The following is a 25000-nucleotide window of genomic DNA, read 5'->3' as shown; positions in this document are numbered from 1 at the left end:
ATCTCAATATTTAATCAGTAAAATACTTTGGTTTCCGATCTTACATTTGCTTTGAGACATTGTGAATTCCACAACAGAGAGTGTGTGATCCTCAGTGAAGAAGAGGAGGAGAAGGGAAGTGAAGCTCCAGCGAAGGACGAGATGTAAGACGTCAGTTTCCCGGACGATGGAACACGACAGACATCGTAGCAACAGACGCTCGTTGTTTGTTTCCCGTCTGTTATAAAAATACTCTTACTTGACAGATCTCTATTTTAAACCTTTAGAACAACATCTGAAAACAGAGCAAACAGGCTCTTGAGAATCCTGTTGTTTGCATCGGTTGTGAACTCGTGTGATGGATCAGCAGCAGCAGAACAAACCCTCGTTTACATGAAGACGTCGTGGATTAACGCCGACGTGTTTGCAGAAGTGAGGGATTTAAAGAGAGAGAGAGAGAGAGAGAGCAGACGAGGACAAAGAGAGGAAACCAGAATCTGACATCTTCCTGTCTCGAGCCACTGATCTGCTCAATGAGACCCGGCCTTGTTGCACTAATTCTTTTGTTTGCTTATGCCACTGGAGACGTGTTTCCACTGCCCATCGATTCCCGGTGCTCCGCTGCCTCCGCAGGACACATGAGTGAATCTCATTTCCTCTCTCATTGTGTTGCAGTAACTTGACAACACGGATCCAGCGCCCGAGGCCGAGGAGGAGGTGAGACTCCGAGCAGCATGTTCACCACGAGCAGCTGATCTGATCTGAGCTCCGTTAAAGACCAAGGTCACTTGTTAAAGATCTGAGGCTGTCGGGACTTTTACAAAACATCTGTTAAAAAGTGGAGTCGTCAGTAAACCCCAGATTTTCAAATAGATTTGTAGGTTGACGTGTAAAGTGCTGATGCAGCAGATGAGGCTGCTGCTCATCTTTAATACCTCGTCCACGTCAGAGCTGCTGAACTCGTAAAGAAGAACATTTAAATGTTATAGGAGCGTTTGAGAGGAAAGGCCACAAAACGCCTCTTAAAAAAAGAATTAAAATAATAGTTTTTTTATCTCTTTAAAGATTCAAAGTTCATGATGAGAAACCATTTAAAAGACATTAGGACTGATTCACATGAGAACTGGTGAGAAGCTCGGCTGCGGCGCTTTGAACTTCTCTCGATGTTTAACTGCAGGAATCCGGTCAGGAGTTTAGGAAATTCAGTAAATAAAGAATTATGGAAACATTTTCAGGCTTATTCCAAATGTATATTTGAATATCTTCTTCATAGAAAATCACAGGAGATCATTTCAACCCAAGCAGGTTTGATAAAGATGACATGGGGCCCAGGACAGAACCCTGGTGAACACCACAAAACCAATATTTGTTAGATTCAGTCGCAGAAAGATGAACAAGAGTTGATTCGAGTCCGACTGAAACAGAGGAAAAGGAGAAAATTAAATCCTAACTGTTTTAGAAACGACTCAAGAGAAATCTTGACCTTTAATATGCAAGTTTTACACATTAAAGAAACTGGTTCACATTTAAAATAAAGGTTCGTTAACATTTAGTCTTTGTTGTGATTCCTTCTCTTGTTCATTCTGCTCATTGATGTGAATCTGAACTCTGAAGTTTGAGTCCACAACATCTTGAGCTTGTTTCTCACGTGTGAATGAAAATCAGCTTCTGTGTTCAACCAAAGAACCATGATGAAAAAATAATGCTTCATCATATCAGAAGCTGCCGTTTGCAGATAATTGAATTAATTTGTCTTGGACAGAGATCTGATGAGTTTCTGATTTCTAATTTGCAAACACACTGTAATTTCCCAGGGTTCATTCTGATTAATCTCCTAACATTGTGTTTGAGAACAAAAGAAAAATATAGGCTGTAGCTTTGGTGTCATTATTACACAGCCAATCAAAACGACTGCAGCTGTCGCACGTTCACACTGTGATTAGTTGTCGTGTTGTGTTTGTGCTCATTACATTGAATAATATTGTATATATATGTATGAGGCGTGCATCTTATTCAGCTCCACGATGCATCACATGCCAGCTCCGTCAGGCCTCTCCTCTCTGGAACCATCTGTTCACCAGAGGAAACCGCTCGGAGCTGGAGGATGTTGACATGTTTCTGTGTCGGCTCCAGACTCTGACTCCAGAAAACAATCTGCAGCCGCGGCTCAGATCCTTCATGACGGAGCCGAACCTCCTCAAGGAGAAGATGAATCTGCTTCTCTGTTATTGATAAAGATCACACTAATAAGAAGGGAGGAGGCGGGCGTGGGGGGGGGGATCTTTGTCTGGATCCCTCTCTAATGGCTTTCCCCCCCCCCCCCCCCCGTCTGGCAGCAGCCGCCCTGGACGTGTCATCAGGATGCACGGGGAGTCGCTTCATTGAGCCGGGATGAGAGCATGAGTCACTGTGGAGCGAGTGAGTCACGTCCCCTCAGCCTGGATCCCCCCCCCCCCAGCTATTAGGCCCGTTCTGGTGTATTATGCTAATTGCTCCTCGGTGGTTCGGGTGTGGGACTGACTGTGAATTCACTCGCTGCTTCTCCGAGGCTCATTAACCGTGAGATCTCTCCTGTCATGCGGAGGCACGTCAACACAAGTCGTGTTGTGGATCTTTGTTTAAGAGAAGTTCAAACTCTCAGCTGCTCTGGGATGGAAACGACTCTTATGTTCTAAAATCTGCACCAATCAGTGTTTCTAAGACTCATCCAGAGGAGATGAGAGCTTGAGATCATGTTGCTGAGTGTGAAAGACGTTTTCTAGTTTGATTTAAAGCTGCAGCATGTGAGATTGTTTATATCTGTTTAGTTACTGTGACTCTGAGGCTGCTTCAGAGTTTTATTCTGAAATCTCCTATAAACGTAGTAACAGTGCAGCTCTGCTCTTCACTGGTTTTCTTCAGCCTGTTGTGAACCATCATCCATCTTTTTCCAGATTTCCATAAATGGCCTGAAATCTGCCGGAGTCCAACTCATAACTATGGAGTTATGGCCAATTAAATTTTTATCTTTCTGTAATGCAGGCGATAAGTTAAAGGCTGTTTCTGTTTTCTAATGAATCCAAGAAGTCGTGTGGTGAAGGGATTTTAGTTTCTAATACGTCTCTGTGGCTCCGTGTTCTGATGAGTTCTGTTTCCATGTGTTTGGCTTCAGTGGAAAGTTGGAGACAAAGTGCAGAACGTGAATCAGCTCGATGTGAAGACACGTGTTTCACCTGTGGATCCAGGGAGGAGAAGGAAAAGGAACTTCTCTGTCTTCCTGTTTCTCGGCTCATGAATAATCTCTTTCACCGAGTGGGTTCAGCACTTTCTTGTGTCCTGTAGTTACACAGATGGAACTGAAAACACAGAAACACCTGAAGTGAGCAGAGAAACAACCTGAGATACAAACTACCAGCAGGTGATGCTCCAGCCTGAAGGCTCTTGCAGGCTGCTTGTACGTACCACTAGAGGGCAGTGCAGGGGGGAGTGGCCACGTTATAAACCGTCATCCAACTAGTGGCTACACTGCCCCCTACGAGTTCCAGTGGTACTGCTGCGTGTGGCCTGGTCCATGTCTGACAGAAGAAGACACAAACACAAACTACGTAACGCAGGCTTCGGACTTAAGGCTTCATTTGTTTGCACATGTGTACTTAACATTGAGCATATCAAAGGTATTTTATTGAATATATTTATTGTGTATTTATCTACTGTATTTATGTGAAGCACTTTGTGACTTTGTTCTGAGAAAGGCATCAAATTAAATAAACTTATTTTCTTAAATAATGAGCACTTATAGAATCTCTCAGTCCACATCCAGATTTCCAACTCGTGTGGAAAGTGATTAATTCTGAGTAAATTGAAGCCGTGAGTTTGATTCCCATCTTCTCTTCCAGGCAGAACGAGTCTTGATTTAACACCAGATCCCACTCAGGGTTTCACTGCAGCTTCATTATCTCCACTTTCACACATTTGTCTCATTATCTCATTTATATTTTGTTGGGGGAAATGTTTTCTCTTCTCTAAAAAACCGACGATGCTTCTGCCGTAACGAAGATGAATTTTACACAAACGAGAGAACGTTGCTCCTCCTCCGGCTCCGTTTGTTCTCAGCTCGGAGACATTCAGCCGCAGTTCAGCCAAGTTGGACTCATCAAACATTAAGTGGCAGAGTCGCCACGACCAGCCAGCTGCTCTCACCGCTTGTGCTCTTTTTTTCTGTGGAAAACTACCTGGCTTCGCTTCACGCTCCTCTGCCTCCACATTAAAGTGAGGTTGTTTTTTTTAAACCTCCCCCTGGTGGTCATAACACGCCGTCTGCCCTTCGGAGCGTCTCTTGACCTTTGAGTCTGGAGTGTTGTTCTCCTGCTGAGAGAGTCGGACTCTCACCGGGGGCGAGAGGTTGAAACGGTGGTCACAGCAGGAGGAGGAGCCTCCACCCCCCCTCCACGTGGCCCCGGTTTCAAAGTCTGTTTTTATAAGGGACGATTTTAACTTCACATGAGAACTCCATGTTCCAGGTTTAATCCTGTGTTGACTGTTCATTTATCTTTAGATATAAAACCAACATCCTGGTATCTTTATATCTTATATCTTCAAATCAACAGATCCTGCAGAGCTTCATGTTCTCACCAGAAAGTTAAAAATCACTAATTAAGCAGCGGTTGATTGGTTGATGGGTTATTTGGTTTCTGTTTGATTTACTGGTTTAATGATTGCGTTGGTTGGTTTTATGGTTGACTGGTCGGCTGGTGGTCTCATTGGCTGAGTGGTGGGTTTGCTTTGACCTCCCTCCGATGTGCGGTGGAACTTTAACGTGGACGAGCTTCAATCTCTCTGAAAGAAAACATTTATACTCTTCAGATGTGCATCAGCTAATGTTCCGATTTGCAGGAACCATAATGCTGCAGCGACTATAATGAGGAGAATTTATAATGAACAAATCTTATAGAAGATGTTTCTCTGCTTTATCTGCTCGCCACAACTCGTTATCATTTTTATTCCTAAACTCGCTCAGTGTCCCGAGCTCTAACTTCCAGCTCGACGGCTCCACTTCGCACAGCTGCTGTGTTTTTAAGATTGGAAAGAAAAGTGTTGTCGCCGAGGACAATGCTGTGCAATTATATTTATATTCTGCAGGAACATTCATTGTCAGAGCAGCTTCGTGAGCACAGGGCGAGAGGAGATATAACAAGCTTCTTTCTAAGCATCTGGACAAATAAACTGAAACCTCCAAACATTTAAATCACCTCGTTCTCCTGGTCTGTCTCCTGTGTCCCCTGGTCTGTCTCCTGTGTCCCCTGGTCTGTCTTCTGTGTCCCCTGGTCTGTCTTCTGTGGCCCCTGGTCTGTCTTCTGTGTCCCCTGGTCTGTCTCCTGTGTCTCCTGGTCTGTCTCCTGTGGCCCCTGGTCTGTGTCTCCTGGTCTGTCTTCTGTGTCCCCTGGTCTGTCTCCTGTGGCCCTGGTCTGTCTTCTGTGTCCCCTGGTCTGTCTTCTGTGGTCCCTGGTCTGTCTTCTGTGTCTCCTGGTCTGTCTCCTGTGGCCCTGGTCTGTCTCCTGTGTCCCCTGGTCTGTCTTCTGTGGTCCCTGGTCTGTCTTCTGTGTCCCCTGGTCTGTCTTCTGTGTCCCCTGGTCTGTCTTCTGTGTCCCCTGGTCTGTCTCCTGTGGCACCTGGTCTGTCTCCTGTGTCCCCTGGTCTGTCTTCTGTGGCCCCTGGTCTGTCTTCTGTGTCCCCTGGTCTGTCTTCTGTGGTCCCTGGTCTGTCTCCTGTGGCCCCTGGTCTGTCTTCTGTGTCCCCTGGTCTGTCTTCTGTGGCCCCTGGTCTGTCTCCTGTGTCCCCTGGTCTGTCTTCTGTTACCCCTGGTCTGTCTTCTGTGGTCCCTGGTCTGTCTCCTGTGGCCCCTGGTCTGTCTTCTGTGTCCCCTGGTCTGTCTTCTGTGTCCCCTGGTCTGTCTTCTGTGGCCCCTGGTCTGTCTTCTGTGGTCCCTGGTCTGTCTTCTGTGGTCCCTGGTCTGTCTTCTGTGGCCCCTGGTCTGTCTTCTGTGACCCCTGGTCTGTCTTCTGTGGCCCCTGGTCTGTCTTCTGTGTCCCCTTGTCTGTCTTCAGTGTCCCCTTGTCTGTGTCCTGTGTCTCCTGGGCTGTCTTCTGTGTCCCCTGGTCTGTCTTCTGTGTCCCCTGGTCTGTCTTCTGTGGTCCCTGGTCTGTCTCCCGTGTCCCCTGGTCATGTTTTGGTCAGAGTCTTGGTTTGTATTTATTTCTATGTGTCTGTAACAAATCTCGCTTTTAAAAGACGACCAGTGTCTATATATAAAGAGGAATATATATATATATATATATAAATATTCTGCAGCGCTGGGTGAAGGTGTTGTTCCAGCCTCTCCGTGTGAGGCCTCTTTAATCACATCCCAGGATCTGCTCTCCTCTGGAGCCGGAGACAAAGAGCAGTTTAAAGTTCAGAAGTAGGTCAGCACACAGGGAAACGAGCGTGTAGCTGTCAGACGCCTCAGCAGATTTATGACAGTGGAGCCTGGAGTCCACAGCAGATCCCGGAGAGAGGTCAGGACATGATTTAACATCAGCTGCTGCTCTGTGCGCTTCTATGTGATCATCATTTATTCATGTTGGTGTAGAAGTTGTTTTGGATCCTGAAGTTTACGCCTCAGAGACGTTTGTGTCTCAGTTTAATTTAAAAGAAGAAAACGAAAAGTTTGTCTACGTTTGTGTTTCTGCTGCGTGCTTCCATCAAGTCGTCCACTTGTCTCACCCCTCTCTCTCTCTCTCTCTCTCCCCCTCTCTCTCTCTCTCTCCCTCTCTCCAGCCTGCGAGCTGATGAACCAGGGCATCTTGGCGTTGGTGACCTCGACCGGCTGTGCGTCGGCCAGCGCTCTTCAGTCCCTGACGGACGCCATGCACATCCCCCACCTGTTCATCCAGAGGAGCAGCGAGGGGTCTCCTCGGACCGCCTGCCACTTCAACCCCAGCCCGGGGGGGCAGCGCTACACGCTGGCCGCCCGGCCGCCGGTTCGCCTCAATGACGTCATGCTGACGCTGGTGGAGGAGCTGCGCTGGCAGAAGTTCATCGTGTTCTACGACATCGAGTACGGTACGTGGTCTGAACTGAGGAGGTTGGTTGTTGGTGTTTGACTGGATATGATATGAAATATGAATATATATCATCTAAGGATATATTACTTCAAATGAGACACATTCAGAAAACAAATCACTTACATCACTCCATCGCTGCAGCTCCTCTGTTCAGCCACTGGTCTCCATCATGCAGATGTGGGTCTAGAGAAGAAACCCTGAACCCACATCCTCCTGCACTCGAAGGTTCCAACATGTGAGAGTTCCTGAAACACGTCTTCTGGAGCAGGTTGTTTCCACAGAGCTGAGTGGGTCTAATGAGGAGGTTCCCTCAGGTTAGAGTCCATGGAAATGAAATAGTCCACATAAGAAAGGAATGGATGAGGGATTTCAGACTGACAGGAATTAAAGAGGATTAGTGTCAACAGCAAAACAAGAGCTAGCAGATCATTAATGTTGTCTGATTAGATCCAGAGAGGAGGTTTGAGTTGTGTTTCGTGTGGATTAACAAACCAAATCTGTCCTCGGAGACAATTAAGTGTGAATGGAAAATGAACGAGGAGACTTTGTAACGTCAGGACGAGACAGAGGAGGGAGCGGCTCCACTAAAGCTAAATAATCCACAACCAGTCTGTCAGGCTCTAATAACAGTCACATAACAACAGGGAGAAGAAGTCGTGTGAGAATCTGCTTTAAAGGAACAGACACGTGTTCGGAAGCTTTTATTAGTTCTGCTCCCTGCAGAGGTTCCTTCTCTCTCCTGCTCCGGTCCTCACCTGATGTCAGATGTTTGGTCCGTTCTTCACCTCCTGCAAACATGAGCTCTCGGAGCCTCTCACTCGTACTCAATCATATAAAACCTCCATAAAGTTCCAGAACTTTGGACTTTTAAAGGTATCGACCGAATCCCGACGGTAAGAGAAGCTCAATCCTCTGTGTGAGAGAGGAAGTAGAACCTCTGTGTAGTGAAGCAGGCGGACTACACACACGTGCACTGTGCAGCTAACGATAACTACACACCAGCAGCCAGAAGAACACAATGACACAACTCTTTCTCCAGGTGGAAACGTGACGTGCAGGAAACCGTCTTGTTCACTGCACCTGTTTTTTCAATACTTGATTTTCTGCTGGAGGTGAAATCAGATGATCTGGTGTTACAGACACAGAAACAGTTCCGTGAGGCACCAATAACAAATTCCAGTTTGTCCAGCTCTCCTGAAGCTTTCAGTTTCCTCGTTGAAATTCATTCTGCACCTTCGACCATCAGCCAGTAACACGAGTGGAAACAGCGCCGCCCTGGAGGCACAGGAGAGAACATCAGCTGAGATGAGCAGATCACTGAGAACCTGAGGCTTCATCTCTTCATCTCTTCATCCTGTGAAGCAGATTCATGTCCAACCAGCTCAGAAGCTTTTTACCATAAAGACCCAAAGAAAAACAAGAGAAAGTTTAAAACTTCAGGACTAAAGTGAAATGGAATAAATATGCATGATGTTTTTAATAGTTGACCACCAGGGGGCGCTCAGGAGGTGACTGCACAGAACTCCTCAGCAGCGGCTCCTCCGGACGTCTGGAATCCAAAATGAGTTTCCTCAGTTTCCTCCGACACCCGACAGAGAAAAGATCGGACGCTTCTGTTTGAGATCTCCGTCACTTTCGGTCTCACTGACCATATTAGATGTTTGAGGGAGAGATGAAGCAAACGAGAGATCGATGGAGGAGGGGAAATGGAGAGGAGGAGGAGGAGGAGGAGGAGGGAGGAAGAGGAGGAGGAGGAGGAGGAGGGTTCACAGCAGGAGGAGGATGATGTCTGAGATTATTAAAAGGCCATTAGGGAAGTTATAACCTTCATTGACCTTTATCGAGTTCTCTCCTTCTTATATGATGATATTTGTAGCCCCCCCACCTCACAACATGAACCCCCCCCCCCCCCCATAAACATCTTTTAAAGACGAAGCCTCTGAATGTACAGTCCTCACACTAATGTATAGTGCTGCTCTCTTATTCTTGCAAATGAGGCTTTTAAGCCGTTGGAAATGTCCTAAAAATGCTAATGGCCGTGTGTGTTTGTGTGTGTTTGTGTGTGTTTGTGTGTGTTTGTGTGTGTTTGTGTGTGTTTGTGTGTGTTTGTGTGTTAATGGTGTCGAGCCGCGTCCTCCCGCAGATATATTACAGTCCTCTTGTGCTGCGAGGCAGAAAACATCTTACTTATTGCCCTTTTAAAAAATGGAGCAGGAAAAGGTTGCGAGCGGGAGGTTCCAGGAGGATGGAGGAGTAAAGGAGGAGGGAGGTGATCCGACGTGCTCCTTTAATCATCATCACAGCCATGACAGACCCGGCCGGTCCGTGCAAACCGGGCCAGACGGCAGAAAGCCCATCTGCTGCTCGTGTCCCTCAACAATGAGCCTGTAATCTGAATAAATGGGCCTCCTGCTCGCTCACACTTCTAATGGCTCTGGAGGAGGAGGAGGAGGAGGAGGAGGAGGAGGAGGAGGAGGAGGAGGAGGAGGAGGAGGAGGAGGAGGAGGAGGAGGAGGAGGAGGAGGAGGAGGAGGAGGAGGAGGAGGAGGAGGAGGAGGAAGAGGAGGAGGAGGAGGAGGAGGAGGAGGAGGAGGAGGCCCATGAAGATGAAGAGGAAAGATTTAGTGCTCGTCCAAACTTATCACTTCAATGTGTTTGTGGGTTTTTCCAGTCGACTCTGGAGCTGAACCACACGTGTGTGGAGCAGGTGTTTTAAAGAGAGACGTGTTTTACCTTCACCAACCAGAATCCTCATCGTGACCTTTGACCTCACACGTCAAATCAGTTCATCTTTGAGTCCAGTTGAATATTTGTTCCAAATGGATTCTCTCTCTCTCGCTTTATTAAAATAACACGATTACAAGGGAAAATATGGCCAAAATAGCCACTAAATGCAAAATAGCAGGCTTCCTGTTGTGTTTTTCCAATTGCACCTGGGACTTTTTTGTTTGTCTGGTCATGATACACCTGTGTATCGATTTTTGTGAAGATCGGTCAATGTGAACACCTTCCGGGGGTCTCGGGCTGTCTCGGGGGGCACCGTTGACCCATTTTGCGACGCCCATTGAAAATTCCTTCAGAATACGTAAATTTTCACCACTTTCCAACTTTCTGCAAATTTTGGTAAGAAGTTGAGCATGGTAAAGCCCTCAAAAAGCCAATTCATTTGCCTGAATAATAATAATAATAATAATAATAATAATAATAATAATAATAATCCTTACAATTTCAATAGGGTCTCACCAGACACCTTTGATGTCTGTGCTCGGGCCCTAATAAAAGGGTTTATGACTTTTGACCTTTGCTCATCAAAGGTTAATCCGTGAGAGAGCACAATACAACAATACAACAATACAACACAACTACAACAGCCACACAACGGACACACAACCCCAGTGGAAGTGAGTTCATCAATGTGGTCAGTGAGCCGTCACTGCTTCAGCTCTGATGCCCGTCTATCAGAGGTGTTACGGTACAGGTGGAGGAAAGAACACACCTGTACCGTAACACCTCTGATAGACGGGCATCAGATTCATGCGGCTGCAGGAACTCGTTGTGATCTCTTTTCACTGGGTTGTGTTTTCCATTAATTAAGAAATTCCCTCAAGAAATCGTGTTGAAAAGAAAGAGACCATGGATGTGAACTTTACTTAATTAATAGAATTATACCGAATATGAAAACATGGTCATCGAGGCTAAACGTAGTTAAATTGTCTGAAAGGCTGGAAGTGTTGTTCCTGCAGGTTTCTCAGTGTCTGTGGGAACATGAAGACACCGTGTGGCTGTGGAGTCTGAACTCGGTGGGAGGTTTGTCTCTCTCCAGGTGGAACGCTCCGTCACAGCAGGAGGTCTCGACCTTCTGCTCGGAGAGAGCGAGTGAAGCAGAGGAACTCGCTGCTGCTCTCAGGTCGTTCTTCACACGAGGGAGAATCCACCTCTCACCTCTCAGGCTTTGCTTTCTCCACTCCCGGTCTAATACTTTGTTATAAATTCCTCTGGGAAACATTCACACACATTATTACAAAGAAGTTTGGAATAATTGCAAGAGGCTTGAATGATTATCAGTTTTCTTGCTTTGGAAACGTTTGCTCCAGAGAATCACCCTCGGCTCTGATGTATTTGTTTGGAATCGCTTGCTTGGACTGTATCTTAATGAAATCACATTAGGCTGGATGGATTTTTGAGTGTAATCGATACGGGATGGTGGCAATTACAAAATAAGAATATAGACAGATGCAAGCATTTAGCCTCTCAGATCCTCTCATCCAGAATGATTCAGAGTGAGTGCATCAGCAGCTGCAGGGCCAGCGTCTGATTCCTTTTAATAACCGGGCCGGGGACAGAAGGACAACAATGATCCTGCAGCTCCGTGTCCTCGGAGCATTGATGCGTCTGTGCAGCCAACATATTCAGATGACTCGGACAAAACCTCTTCTTCTGTGGCCTCCTCCTCTGCTGCTTCCATCCCGAGCGTTCCACCTTTGCTGAGTGAAGCTCGGAGACATGTTGAGGATTCACACTCCAACAGAAACACGGAGCTGGATTCCAGAAACATAACCTTTATTCAAAGAGTCGGCTTCAGCTTTGTGAAGTATGAGGTCATTCACAGGTTGTGGAGACGGGATGTAGAACTGAATCTCACGGATGATCCCTGACTCTCTGACTGAAGGATGGATGATCGGAGCTTGTTCTCTCCATCACGTCCTGATGATCTCCCTCAGTGTGGAGCCTCTCAGTTCTCACTCCCGTTGGTTTCAATCAGTCTGACTGAGATGGAGGTTTGGGATCGATGAGGATACAAAACATTCTGATGCCGAATATGGGAATTTTTAATTCTGTTGGACTCGTCTTCAGACTTCTGTTATCACGGCCAAACAGGTTTTACACTTTTGTCACCAAAATTTAAAACCTGAAGTTTGAAATGAGCTATGAACTCTTTTATTTGTCTTAGTAGACATCTTCAAGTTGATCATTTTAATTGGTGATTAATGTTTCTGGGGAAGCATCTGGACAAAGAACTGGTCAGACAACTGCTCTGCTAGAAGGAACGGAGCAGGACGTTCTTCCTGAGGAGGCTCATGTGCACGAGGCTGCTCCGGATGTTTTGACAGTCCGTGGTGAACAGTGCTGAGCAGGTGGCATCAGGAGCTGAGGCTCCAGACACAGATCTGTGGTGGAGCTGGAGCTGTGAGAAGAAGATGAGAGGAAACCAACGAGCTGGTTCAGACTCCTCAAAGCACCTGAGAGGCTCCTTCGTGCCATCAGCCTTCACACGGCTCTGAAGGTGTGAACCAGCACCAGATGATCTGGAACTAAAACTGCAGATCTTTGTACTAGTGGCTCACAGTGGTCCTCACAAAGATAGAAGTATGAGTTCAAACACACAGGATTGATTCCTGCCTTCTGTGAGCGTGTCAATATGGCCGCCGCGGTGCGTGTGTCCACTGAGCGTGACGCAGCAGCTCAGCCACATCAAAGCTGCAGACTCCAAATGTCACGCCGGCCGAGCGCCGGCCGAACGCCGCGCCCACCGCCGGACGCTCGGATGGACCGCCGCGCTGCAGTGCGCTCTGGGAAACTGTGTTTTCATCAACACCTAATCAGAGGCAGCTGTCAGGCGGAACAGAAGAGCGTCCTGGGGAAAAACGCAGATAAAGACATTGACACAGAGAGTGTGTGTGTGTCTGTGAGTGTGTGTGAATGTGTGTCTGTGTGTGTGTGTGTGTGTGTGTGTATACTGTGTATTTACTGTGTATTTAGTGTGAATATGGTGAGAAAACAAACACACACACCGGCTGAACCTGTTTCCTCTCTCTCTGCCTATCTGCCTGTAACACACACCCCCACTGTGGCCAATAAAATGTGGTGTGTGTCCGTGAAAACCACTTTATGAGGACCCACTCACCCACTCACACACTGACACTTACACACAAACACACACACACACACACACACACTCCCACTGTGTCCTAACCTGACCTTGTCAAAGTAAGAGGGAGGAAAGAAGAACTGGAGCTCGGTGTGGAATCATCAGTCTCTGTTATTAAAGCTGTGGCAGGAGGGAGAGCGGGTCGTCCACTGACCGGGGGGGTAGTGGTTCGATCCCCGGCTCCTCCCCTCTGCGTGCCGAACTGTATTTCTAGTAGGACTGTGCTCGACCAATCCTGAGTCAGTGTCAGCTGTCAATCATCATGTCTCAGCCTGTTTTTATATCATCAAATAGCTGATTCAGTAACATGTTTTCAGCTTTTCCTGACCTATACTGCAGCCAACCACCAGGGGGTGGTTGCAAGGATTTGGCTTTTCTTTGGAGGCCGCCATGTGGATATTTTGATGCTTCAAACAATCAGAGGAAATATGCTATGATCAGATAAATTCATTAGTTTTGGTCTCGTCAGAGAAAAGTATAAAAATCGACGTCCTTTAAAGCGTCTGAGACAAAGTGTTTCTGCAGCTGTGATCGTCAACAGATTCCAAAGAAGTGATATCTGGTGTTTCCACTCCGCCGCTGCTCTGCCTGAACCAGACTGTGCTCTTCTGTTGACATTTTATAAATGTTTCATCACTGACGGGACTGATCTCACGAGCGAGAGCTCTCCAGTGGTGCGATCACATCTGGGAGCCATCGGCAGAAGAGAGCGAGATTCAAACGACAAAGATTCAAATATGAAACGTTAGAATATCAAGTCTCGGGGAAGAGAGAGGAGAAAAGGAGTGAATGAGCAGGAGGTGAAAAGAGGTGGATCAGCTCCAGACGGACTGAAGGAGAGAAGCTGTGCCCGAGGCTCGTTTGCATTCTCAATGTGTTGTGGGTCAAATGTGTGTTTGTGTTGTTCCACTCGCTGCTTCAATCCTCGTGTGAACTTGGGCCTGAACAGGATTTAAAGGGCCACTCCAGAACCTTGAGTATCAGAGGGTCGTTAGCGTCGTGTGACACCTGGGAGGAGCTTCCTGGGTTCTGGGAGGAGCTTCCTGGGTTCTAGGAGGAGCTTCCTGGGTTCTGGGAGGAGCTTTGTGGGTTCTGGGAGGAGCTTCCAGGGTTCTGGGAGGAGCTTTGTGGGTTCTGGGAGGAGCTTCGTGGGTCCTGAGACGAGAGGCGTTGATGTGTTTGTAACGTGAGCTTCTCTCGTTGGATAAAGAGCCAGGAGACGTGGAGCTGTGTTCACGTTCAGGAAGCCAGCGAGCGTCCAAGAAGAAAGAAACGACCTTCTCTATCTACGCCCACAGGTCATGTGGTGTAAACAGGAAGTGGATTGTCTCCTCTGCAGTTGGTTGCTTAGTTACAGAAAATCCTCTGAACGAGGAACAGCGATGTTGAAAAGTAAGAGTAGGCATCATATGACTGAGATGAGCCAATCAGGAGGAGGACGTCCAATCAGATTCTGTCTCTGTGTGTTTGTGTAAACAAGTTGAATTATTAACATCAGATTATAACGTTTCTGCCAGAAACATCTGAGGAATTTATATGTAAATCAGCCTCAAACGTTTTCTGTCAAACTACAAATTTAAACTCAAAGAAATTCAGATTGAGAATCTCTGTGAATCTTAATAGAAAAAGAGTTTTTCTAGACTGAAATATTGGAAAGAGCCTAAAGCGAGTTTTAAACGTGGATGAAGTCATGAATCCACAGAATCCTTTGAGAAGTTTCAAAGCAGGTCTGTCCGTCATTCACCTTTTCCACTTTTTAATGACTAATTCAGTCCAAAGTCTAAAGTCACCTCCGTGTCTCTTGTAGGTCTCAGAGGTTTAAAACCTTTCATGTAGTCAAAAGTTAATTCTTTTAATAACCTGGTTTCTGCTCATCATCCCTCAAACAGCGTTTTTTATCCCAACCTGAAAACGTCTCCTGTTAATCCTCCAAACTGTCAATTCATTTACTCGATGGATGCGTTTCCTCCTCCTGGGAAATGAATTCATCTCATTTTCAGATTAGTGGATTCTTGGCTGCGTCTCAGGAGCAAAAGCAAAGATCAATCACAGGAGAAGGATTCTGGGTAAAGAGGTGAGGAGGGAAACTGAAGAGAGGAAGAAGAAGGAATTAAAGCCTCGTCTCCGATGTGGTTTCTAATCGTGCTTCTGAATTTATGTCCATAGATAAGTGAGATGTGTGAGGAAAAAGGATTCAGATCCTGTTAGTGCGACTCGGACCTGAGAGAGAACTCAACGCTTCAGACCAGTGATCAGTGTTCTACACAGATCAACAGTTTGAGGTTTTAGTGGAATTTGTCATATTTATCTTGAGGAAATGTCTCAGAGCTGTAAGTTGATGATCTTTACATGAAGCTTGTGTTTAGTTTAACGTCCGTTGTGTAAATGTTTGAAGTCCTGTTGTGGTCATGTGTTTATAAGGTTGTGTGGTCCTGTGAGTTGGATTCATGTTTTCACCTGCTGCCTCCTCTGATGTCCTCGCTCTCGCTCTGATGTCCTCGCTCTCGCTCTGATGTCCTCGCTCTCGCTCTGATGTCCTCGCTCTCGCTCTGATGTCCTCGCTCTCGCTCTGATGTCCTCGCTCTCGCTCTGATGTCCTCGCTCTCGCTCTGATGTCGGTGTTAAGCTCTCCTCTAATTGGCTGCTGATGAGTCGCAGGATAAAGGCGTGGTCTCGGGGGGGGGGGGGTGTTCCTCTGGGATAGCACCAAGCGCTTTGATTCAAAATGCAGTGAAATGTGTGTTTTGTTCCGGCCGGTTGACGAGCTCCTCTTCATACATGTGACTCCACACGTATGATGATCGTCTCCCTCGTTTGGAATCTTTCATGTTGTGGAGAATCTGCACAAACTCAGTCAGATCTTCACATTTCTGTATTTCTGCTAAATCAGAATGATGAAGCAATAAAAACATGTTAAACAGAGTCAAACAGCAGGAGGAGATTTAATTCAAGGAGAAGAAGCTTCATGAGAATCTGTGGATTAAAGACGTCTTTTTATTTGAATGTGTCCACGGATTCAGAGTTCGGACACGTTGTTATCTGTCTCTGTTGCTATGGTTACACCAGACGTCCACAGTTTCCCAGCCTCTGAATCACAGACTTGTGTAAAGTGGTCTCGTTTTAGTTTGAGTCTGAACAGGAATGCAGTATTCTCTTCCTGATTGGTTCTTATCAGTCACATAACTCGACTACCAGCGCCGCTAACACTCGACAGTGGCCAGGCTTTGAGATGCTCTTATTTACTGCAACTTATCAAAGTAGATGATTAACATGAAAACAAACCGATGAATAAATTACACAAAGGTTTTTCAGGTTTTTATTAAAAACCTTGAGACCTGGATCCTTTCAAAGATGTTTCCATTCACACAGTGTCTCTGTCCAAGGTCCACTTCATGTCTCTCAGGAAAGCTTCATGGACGTTTTATCGCTGCAGCAGATATTTTTCTATCGGTTTCACCTTGTTTAGTTTTGAGTTGATGAAATAAAGGTAAAGAGATAAAAGAGTAAGTGTCCTCTGAAGGCATGAAAAGAGAGAATGAATCCCCGGCTGCTCATGTTCCCTTTAGCCCACGTGCTAAAAAATATCTGATTATTTCTGTCAATGAGCTGATAATGAATCATTTAAATATCCAGACGGTCCAGATATTAGTGTTCAGTTTGAAACGTGAGACCAAACATCACAAACCAACCAGGACGTGAAAGTTCAGTCGGTGAAGCTGGAGTTCGTCTTTCTAAACCATCACATCTGAACTTCTCCCAGAACAAAGAGGCTTCTCCTGATCTTCATCCACACACCTACTTGTGATGGAATTGTTTAAAATGTCCCGAGCCCTTCAGAGCTTTGTTGATTCAACCCTCGACCCCGGCCTCTGTTTGACCTCTGACCTCCCTGTGGCGGCGACGACATTGTTTTACAAACCTCAACGCGGCTTCACCCGTTTGAGTTCTGAGGCGATGGCGTTTCCCAAACCGCCACGACCTCCTCTCCTACGTGAGCAGACGGCTCTGCCTGACCAAGCGACGCAGATCCAGAGCGACAGGATGACGAGAGCGACCAGGAATAGAGAGAGGAAGCAGACGGAGACGTGGCAGGATGTGCTTTCACGCTTCAGCTCTTCCTCCTCCTATCGCTCCTTATTTATTCAGTGACAGTGGCTCCGACCACCGAAGGGAAACCGCAGCTCGGACGCTGCTGCAGCTGCTCAGTGAACTCTCTGCAACCCTCGGGCAGATTAAGGTAGAAATCAATGTGATTGGTTGTAGTTTAGAGAAACATGGCGTCACTCTGGCGTCTTTCCTGAGCCACAGACAACAGGTGATTGGCTGCTGGAGCGACTTCCTGCCTCCGAGGACGAGTTTCTGCTCAGCGTCGCTGCGAGAGAGACGAAGGACAACGAGACAACAAACTAAAACCACTCTCATTAAAAGGAAAATCAAATCAGGGTGAAACCAGCAGTTCAATCTTTAACCAGCGTAAAGGAAGACGCCCACAGACGGAATGTCTCCGACGCCGCCATCTTGTGTCTGTGACGTCGTCTGCAACCCGAGTCTGAGCAGAAAGATCCTGGAAGTGAGAAGTCTGAAGATCTGAAACTAACAAGTTGTGAAAGAGGACGAACAAACGACAGGTTTCAGACACTGGGACCGTCTCATGTGTTTAAACCTAGAGAAAGACGAGCTGTGGTGTGTGTGTGTGTGTGTGTGTGTGTGTGTGTGTGTGTGTGTGTGTGTGTGTGTGTGTGTGCGCTCACGGGGGGGGATCGATGCTCATTACGTGGCTTCAGTTTGTGAAGACGAGCGCCGGGAGGCTGCAGTGGCGTTCAGACGAGGGCGTTTGGGACAGGAAGCTCCCGGGAGCCCGTTAAACATTCACATGCAAATTTATGTAGAGAGAGACCGAGCGCTCGTAATGAAGACGAATGTAGAAGCTTGACAACACAGTGGAGTGGAAACAACACACACACACACACACACACACACACACACACACACACACACACACACACACACACACACACTGTCTTCCAGCTCATCACATTATAAAGAACAATGGAACAATCACACAACGCTCGGCTCAGACTCTCAGCTGAGAAGCCGACGCCGTTGTCACCTCTGGTTTCTTCTTCTTCTTGTGAAGCTGCCTGGGATCAGGAGAGCTCCAGGTTCTGCTCGGGCTCGGTTCCTCTCAGGCTCGGTTCCTCTCAGGTTCTGTTCCTCTCAGGTTTGGTTCCTCTCAGGCTCGGTTCCTCTCAGGCTCGGTTCCTCTCAGGCTCGGTTCCTCTCGGGCTCGGTTCCTCTCAGGCTCGGTTCCTCTCAGGTTCTGTTCCTCTCAGGTTTGGTTCCTCTCAGGCTCGGTTCCTCTCAGGCTCGGTTCCTCTCAGGCTCGGTTCCTCTCAGGCTCGGTTCCTCTCAGGTTCTGCTGGGTGAGAACAGAGGAGTTGAAACGAGGTGAGTCCTCGCTCGCTCTGGTCCCAGGTGCAGCTCATCTTTAGAACCACAGGGAGTTTATCACGTTTTCCAAACTTTGGCACATTTGGTGACATCTGATCTGAGACGTGTCTGAAGAGTCTGTGGACGATCACCTGATGATCGTGGTGATGAAAAGTGTAATCGCAGCTGTTTCTCCTCCCGAGTGTTAGCGAGTCGTAGAGCGTCAGCGGCTTCCTCTGTGAAAATGGCGACTGAAGTGACTCCGAAATTAGCTGAAGTCGTTTTTCCTGTCACATTAAAGTGACAGGAAGGAAATTGCTTGTCGAACTGCAAATACTTGCGTTCATGCATAATTTATAACGTGGTTGTGTTGTGGTGCGATTCTCTGGTTCCTGATCCGAGCAGATTTTAAATAATCGGAGCTTGTTCATCTCTAAAATGAACCAAGTCTTTGTCTGATTGTTACGTTCTGGACGTCAGGTGCATCAGCTTTAAGGTAGAGGTACGATGAATCTTATCCTGTGAAGTTTATATATAATAAATAATATTGGTTTGATATTTTCTCCTTTTTTAAGTTCAGTTAAAGTTCCAGCTGTAAACTTTTCAGTTTCTGAGCTTCATCTAAAGAAATGTCGACTTGAACTTTTCCAAACTTCCACAGGTTGTTAAAGTTTTCAAAATCTTCCGAGGCCGAGATCCCAGCCAGGTTTTCATCTCCCGGTTCCATCTGTAGATCTTTAGATTTCTAAACCTTCTGCATCCGTAACAATTATAATAACTTCTAACTAACTAGAGAAGTTTCTGCATCAGCTGAACAACGCAGGAGCCTCAGCTTTTTACAGAATTTAAGGCGTCCTTATCATCGTGTGTTACAGATGTATAAAACTGTTTCATCTGCGTAACAAAGACGTTTACACCACGATCCAGAAGAATCAGAAGTGAACCAAGTATTAAACCCTGTGGGATCCCAAAGAGAAAGAGTCACATTTCTCTGGAACATGTTTAAAGAAAGTTTTGTGATCCTTAGTTTCAGACTTTGATCAAGAAGAACTTGGATTGAAACATTTCTGTTGTTGTTTAAGACTGATGCTTTTTTCTGCTTCAAGAAATCTGGATGAATTTTCATAAATTCGAGCTCAGTCTTCATTTCCAGAGAGATTCTGAGCGAGTTGCTCATTGTGTCAAACTCATTTTGTAAAACACTGTCGTCGTCTTGTTTCATTAGAATAAAGAGACAGAATCATTTTCTCCTGCTCTCGTCTGAGTCTCACCTCCTCACACAGAGACTCTATTGTTCCTCGACGCTTAGTGATCGTCACGTGGCGTCGGAGTGAATCTGATCCGAGCCGATGCTTCACGCCTCCGAGGAGCAGATCCAAGGTTTGCGTTCGGATCACAGATGCGAGTTTGAAGCTTATTGAGCAGAGAGGGAAAGTCTACGGGGGGGGGGGGGGCGAGCTGCTCGGCTGGTTCTCCTACGATGTCGGCTCTAAATAATTCAGCAGCGTTGAAACAAACATGGAGGTTTTCTCCTCCACGGGACTGGACCATATGATGATGAATTATTCTGGAACCTGAGATGATGAGAATGCAAGATGTGGCCTAATATCTCCGGTGGTGTTGGAGCCCAGCGAGCAGGCGTATGAATCGTTAAACAGGATTATCGGATGGATAGAGTTGATTTTGCAGAAGGTGTTTAATTCCCTGGATTAACTGAAGAGCCGCTTCAGTAACAGACTCAACAAACCAGTAAATAATCTCATCCATCATGTTGATTTCTCACCACAACAAAAAGAAAACGCTCCTGTTCGATCTGGATTTTTCCGATGAGCCTCTGAAGTTTGTTCTGGAGTTCGTTCTTCTGTCTGAACTCGAGAGACACTAATGGAAGCTTCCATTAATATTCTTGTTGACGTTTTAATCACGTCAACATTAAGTTGCTGTTTACATTCAAACCCAGAAACACAACCGTCACTGATTGGTCAGGCTCCTGTCACATGACCTCCTTCAGGAAGTCACGATTACGCTGACTCAGCTGTTATTCAAGAAATCAGCGACAATTCTGCAACTTCCTGTTTAGGCCCAGTGCTCATGCGTGGTCATGTGATGTGTGTTTCCAGGCGTGTTATTAGAAACTGAGACGGAGGTAGTTTGAGTTTGTGATGGAAGCAGAAGGATGAATCCTTGTTCATGTTCATGAGAATCAGAAGGTTCTGTTATCGTCTTCTGTGCGTGAGCTCGGGATGTTCCAGAGAATCGGATCCTTCCCCCCCGCCCTGATGCAAACACCTCAGACTGGAGCTGTGAAGTGTTTCTGCTTCGGCTCACTTGTGTAAAGAGGAGTGAACGTAAAGTTAAACAGCTGAACAGAGTAAAGAATAAGCAATCAATGGAGACAAATCACTCCGGTTACTGTCCATTAGTTCAGCAGCAGCAGGAGGAGCTCGGGGGGGGGGGGGGGCTCGCTGCTGCTTACCCACAATCCTCCATCATGGAGCCTGTGGCGAGGACGCTGGATTTTTAAATGTGGACAAACGTCTGTCCAATTACTTTAGAATTTATCTTTATCAGAGTCTGATAGAAAAGTCCCGTGTGTCTCCTCCATGTTAGCAGATGGGAATCGATCTCCTCAGAAAACTAACAGAGTTCAAGTCTGGTTCCATCTTCTTCTGGGTTCGACTCCACGCTCTTCTCCATCTTCTTCTTCATCCTCCATCGTTTGTTTCACCTCCGCCTCAAACAATGTAGATACAGTACCCCCCCCGACACGCAGCCCTGTGGAGGTAATACGTCTTAATATCATTTAATAAGTGTATTCAGCAGATATCTGGGGAGCACATTAGAATGAAATTGCTTCTATTTAACATGGTTAGTGCGTCCCGGCTGCTTATCATCTGCATACTGAAGACACAGACATTGATCAGGGTTAGTTTGGAGAAATGGTTTCTTCAGGAACGTCTTCACCGCGATGAAGGAGCCGGAGAAGACGAGCGGGTCCAGCGTTCGGTTTCATCACTGAGACGACGACACACTCGCAGGAAACATGATGAGTGAGCGCTCGTTTCTTTAATAAACGAACCGTCGGGACCTGAGACTAGAAAACTCTCATCATGAATAATAACACAGCTTCTATTTGCTGATTTGGTCAAAGACAAACAGAAAAACTACAAAAGCTCTTGACTTTAAACTAGTGAAAATATGTTTTTTCTCAAATACATCATTAAAGAGAATCATCATAATATTATTTAAATATTGTCATATAATAAATCTATGTGAATAAATTGAACAATCAGCAGTTTAATGTGACAGTTTGCTCTAATTTCCCCCAAAGGACAAATAAAAGAAGCTGAACGAAGAAATTAAAACGTCATTAGTTAATGAAATGAAACAGAAAGTATTTGATGGCGTTGACCTTTAATTTAAGGTTACATTTTACAACCGATCTGTTATCAGTTCAGAAAGCAGCATCCAGCAAAGTTCACGTGGTTAATGAGGCTGAAGTGAAGCTCGGCGTGGGAATGTGGCGGCGGCGAGATAAAACCAGGAAAGAGCATCGGACGTAAATCTGTCACGAAACAAAGGAACAATATTTGTTGATTTCCTGCAGCTTCGATGATTTGAAAACGCAACTTCACACACACACACACGGACTCACACGCACACATAGTGTCATGCTTTCCTTCATTCACAAACATTATTCGAGCTTTGATGTGTGAAGTCGAGTTTGTTGTGTTGGGAAGCGTCGGTGTCCCGGCTGCAGTGCATGCTGGGATATGCCGGTGGCGAGGCCGCTCGCACACAGTCGCAGTGTGAAGGAGCTAATAATGATGTTTATTAACAATCCTCTGCAGCGCCGGGCGCACTTCATCTTCCTCTGCCTCCACCTGACACACACACAAATTACACACACACAAGTCTTCACCTTGCTCATGATGCTGCACACACACACACTAACACACACACACTCACACACACACAATCACACACACACACTCACACACTCACACACACACAATCACACACACACACTCACACACTCTCACTCTGCTGCATCTGAAGCAGATTTATACAGTGTCGCTGTGAAGCTGCTATAAACTCAGACTCTGTTAACACCCACAGTAAATAAATACAACCCAACCTCACACAGTCACACAGACAGACACACACAGACACAGACACACACAGACACACACAGATCTCTGCAGTGAGTGGGTTCTTCAGCTCAGCAGATGGCGTGTTGCTCCGCTGGTCAGTTGTTTGGTTAACGAGCTGCTCGGCGTCCGTCAGGCTGAAGGTTCCTTTGCTCTCTGAAGATAAAAATTCACTGGAGGCGAATGGAAACAGATTTCTCTTATTTTGTGTTTGAGTCCTGAAGCTGAACATCATGTTCAGCTCACGAGGCCTTTAGACAAGTGATGATTATGAAGAGGACTCAGGTTCACTTGGTTCATTGGTGCAGATATTCAGCCTGTGTTTGATTAAACGTTAACATCAGGACTCATCAGGACTCATCAAGACTCATCAGGACTCATCAGGACTCATCAGGACTCATCAGGACTCATCTGGACTCATCAGGACTCATCAGGATTCATCAGGACTCATCTGGACTCATCAGAACTCATCAGAACTCATCAGGACTCATCAGGACTCAGCTAGACTCATCTGGCCTCATCTGGACTCATCAGGATTCATCAGGACTCATCAGGACTCATCTGGACTCATCTGGACTCATCTGGACTCATCAGGACTCGTGCGGTGGCGTCCGACCCACAGAGAAGAAGAGGAACCAGAGGAACCAGAGGAACCAGAGGAACCAGAGGATCCAGAGGATCCAGAGGATCCAGAGGAACCAGAGGAACCAGAGGATCCAGAGGATCCAGAGGAACCAGAGGAACCAGAGGATCCAGAGGATCCAGAGGATCCAGAGGAATCAGAGGAACCAGAGGATCCAGAGGATCCAGAGGAACCAGAGGAACCAGAGGAACCAGAGGATCCAGAGGATCCAGAGGAACCAGAGGAACTAGAGGAACCAGAGGAACCAGAGGATCCAGAGGAACCAGAGGAACCAGAGGATCCAGAGGAACCAGAGGAACCAGAGGATCCAGAGGATCCAGAGGATCCGGCTCCTGCATCCATCAGTGAAGCAGCTTCTCCTCTTCGTGCTCTGATGATGTTTTACAGTTTATTCATGAACTCGTCTCAGATTCTCTCATTTCATGTTTTTCTCACTTTTAAATATTTCACTTTCCTTCTCCTGCACTCGCTCGTCTTCTGAATCCAATCGGAGCTGAAATCTGCTCAGGTCTGAAATCTGAAACATGAAAAACTGGAGTTCATCAGAAAGTCAAAAATCTTTATTAATACAACACATAGTAAAGTAAAGAATTAATATTAAATGTAAAGAGATTCTTCAATATGTTTCTGAGATGTAGATTCAATCACATGACTGTTCTTTATTATTATGATTCATTTTTTCACTTTCTTTTAACATTCTGAGACCAATTTCAACATTTTCACAGATTTCTCAGGTAATAGTTCACAGATCTTATAATAAACATAAGTTTAATAGTCTGATTCAGATGGTCCATGTTCCATCTGCTGACATGGAGGAGGCGGGGTTCATGAGCTCTACTCCAGTCAGGCACCAGGGGGCGAAGCAGATGTTTCGTCCCACGTTCTCCAGATGTTCCTCAGAGGATCTGTGTGATTCTCTGTGGTAGTAAACACAGGAACCTGGAGGAACTTGGAGGAACCTGGTGGAACCTGGAGGAACTTGGAGGAACCTGGTGGAACCTGAAGGAACCTGGTGGAACCTGGAGGAACCTGGAGGAACCTGGAGGAGCCTGGTGGAACCTGGAGGAACCTGGAGGAACCTGGAGGAGCCTGGTGGAACCTGGAGGAACCTGGTGGAACCTGGAGGAACCTGGAGGAACCACAGCTCTGCTCACGGATCCGGTTCCTCTCTGAGTTCTCATCGCTCCTCGTCTCATTCGGCAGGAAACAAACAGATCGATGAGCTTCAGGTTTTCCTTGAAGAGATAAGAAGGTTTTGAAATGCACAGAAAATGGCTTCAGGGTTTTTTAAGGGGGGGGGGCGATCTGTTTTATTGATCATCTTTTTTAAACACGACGTCCAGCAGCCAATTATAATGCAGCTTTCAACCAATCATCATCATCGTCTTAGTCATGACGAGTCATCATCTTCTAACACTGAAAAACATCTATTTATTATTATATAGAAAACTCAGTTATAGTGTAAAACTGAATCTTCACACTGTAAATACATCGACGTCTTTAAAGGTTCAAAGGAAAAACATGCTCCAGGTTTTAATCAATCACTGTAAACAAAGATGGACGACACGTCTCTGACTCTTCTCACTTTACAAACTTCAATTCAATTTTATTCGTTAAGAACCAAATCATCACCGACATCATCTCTTCAGCTACAAACTGTTCATAAACACAGATGAACCTCAAAACCTTTTATCTGAATTTGGTCCGAGTCCCGTCTGCTAACATGGAGGAAACAGTTTAAAATGAACTCTGATTCTGAATGAATCTGCTGCTGTGAGAGTTGAGC

The 25000-nt window shown here is 46.2% G+C and overlaps 1 pseudogene; it reads left to right on the top strand.

Moving 5' to 3' along the window:
* Positions 1 to 25000, top strand: part of LOC133028130 (glutamate receptor ionotropic, delta-1-like) — a 270179-nt pseudogene that overhangs the window by 169134 nt on the left and 76045 nt on the right.

Source organism: Limanda limanda, chromosome 21 (assembly GCF_963576545.1).
Source record: "Limanda limanda chromosome 21, fLimLim1.1, whole genome shotgun sequence".
Taxonomy (NCBI): Eukaryota; Metazoa; Chordata; class Actinopteri; order Pleuronectiformes; family Pleuronectidae; genus Limanda; species Limanda limanda.
This window is presented reverse-complemented; position numbering and strand designations above follow the sequence as displayed.